A 2,351-nucleotide genomic window follows, 5' to 3' on the forward strand; every position below is an offset into this window, starting at 1 on the left:
GCCGCCGCGCCGGCCCCGGCGTTTCTACGGCAACGCGGCGCGTCCCCGCGCTCAGGGCCCGAGTCGGCGGGAGCGCGGCGAGGGAGGGCCGGGGGCCGCGGCGCCCACCCCGAGACCCGCCGGCGCGTTCGCCTGGCGCGCTCCTTCCCGCAGCGTGTTGCTGGCGCGCCCCGGAGGCCGATGCCCGCTGCCGGGCCTTTCATCCCGGTAAGCGGAGAGCCGCGCTTACCAGACACCGCCTCCGGTCAGTCCTTCCAGCCTAGATTGTGAGCCACGGAGGGAAAAAGCCAATAACCAGTAACTAGGACGGAAACGTAAAACTAAAGGCCAATGGGGCCCGGTTACTGCTTCTGTGCCATTTAGCCTGAGAGCATCTGCTCAGCGTGTTCGCTTCCCTGTGTTGAATCTGAAAATGTGGGCTCTTTGGAAAGCTGCCTTTGGTAGGAGCAATGCTTACGTCTCATCTTTAACTTTTCTTTTTTTCAGCAAATACCTGTGAGTTCCTGTTTTCTGGAAAAGATCGCGTTAGACACTGGACTCATAGATGAGAAGAAATGACCCTCATTCTGAAGGACCTTAGAGTTCGAGGAGGTGACAGCCGCTTAAACTGTTGAACAACACGCCCTGAGATATATAACGAGCTGGAGACTTTCTTTTGCCTTTGAACACCCATGTTCTTTGGGCCTTTTTGGCCTACCCTTGGGCTGCTCTTCCAAGAAAACACTGTTAGTACTGCATTTGAACTTTCTGTCTCTCAAGAACCCTCTCCTGACAACCGTGACATTTCTGTCCTCCTGACAGGGTTAGGGGCCTCTTCCCTGGCAGTATATTTTCTTGATTTTGTACTGCCTCCCCTGGTCTAGACAGAGCTCTTGGAAGCAGAGGAAATGTAATTTTGGTCTTACATTCCCCAGTGCCTTAAGCTGATTTAAAAGTTTTGCTTTGGACAAATGGATGTCTCCAGTCCTTTGTTACCTCTCAGGAAACTCCCCTTATTCTCTTATGTTACAATGTATTCCTCTCCTCTCGCCCTTGCACTCATTCAGCAAGGTGCCTGCTGAATGCCTGTTGTATTCCAGATACTATGCTGGGCTCTGATCATGGAGTGGTAAGCTCAAATCAAAGCAGTGTTTGCTCTTTTAGAGCTCACGGTCTCCTCAGAGGGACAGACACTAATCAAACAAATAGATGTAAAATTACAATTGAGGTATGTGCTCCTGTACCTAATTTTGCTATGTAACAAACCATGGCAAAACCTAGTGGCTTGCAGCAGTCCTTCAGCTAACTCAGCATTTTGTGAGTGGGCTGGGTGGTTCTTGTATTTTGGTTGGCTCAAGTGGGCTCTTTTATATCTTTCTGGTCATCTGTGGGTCAGCTGGTGGCTGGATGAGCAAGGATGGTTTCACTCACAAATCTAGGGGTGAGTACGGGTGAGAAGGCCATCAAGGAGGGCAACAGAGGCAACATGTCAGTGACCACTTTTGCAGTACAACACAGTAAGGAGAAGTGCATGGTGCCAAGATAGCATATACTTAATGAGAAGTTTGGTTTGAGCTAGTTGGGGAAAGTACTTCATTGAGAAAGTGACATTTGAACTGAGATCCAAAGATTGGGGAGGGGTTAACTAGGTGAAGAAGGATGGAAACCCAGTCCAGGGAGAGGGACAGTATAGGCAGATTCCTTCCCTCCCACCCCCAACCCATTCCCATCTACCCTAATATCCATGTCTTGGAAAACGGAACTACTGTCCCCCTGATTATTCAAGTCAAAAACCTAGGAATCATCCTTTCCTTTCCCCAGGCACACTGACAATTTCTATCTATTCCACCTCCAAAACATATCCTGAATCATCCTTTTTCTTTTCTTCTGCATCACGGTAATCCAAGCTACTATCACCATTCCCCTTTACTGCAGCCCTCTTGTTGGTCTCTCCACACCCAGTTACACATGGCAATGCAAAATAAAAAATGTAGATCAGATCATGTCAACCTTTCAAAGCCTCTGCTGAATCATCTGAATGTTTACATCTCCCCAAAATTCATATGTTGAAAGCCTAGCCGCTAATGTGACAGTATTAGGAGTTGGGGCCTTAGGGGTACTTTATTAGTGCTCTTTATAAAAGAGACTCCAGAGAGCTCTGTAGCTCCTTTTGTCTTGTTAACTGAGACAAAGGCTATCAGGAGGGAAGAGGCTCTCACTGGACGCCGAATCAGCTAGCACCTTCAAAACTGTGAGAAGTAAAAAATTATGGGTTTTTTTTTTAATAAGCTACCCAGTTTACAGTAGTGTTTTGTTTTGTTTTGTTTTGTTTGCTATAGCAGGTTAAAAAGATTAAGACAGACTCCCACTAT

The sequence above is a fragment of the Martes martes genome (assembly GCF_963455335.1).
Source record: "Martes martes genome assembly, chromosome: 4".
NCBI lineage: Eukaryota > Metazoa > Chordata > Mammalia > Carnivora > Mustelidae > Martes > Martes martes.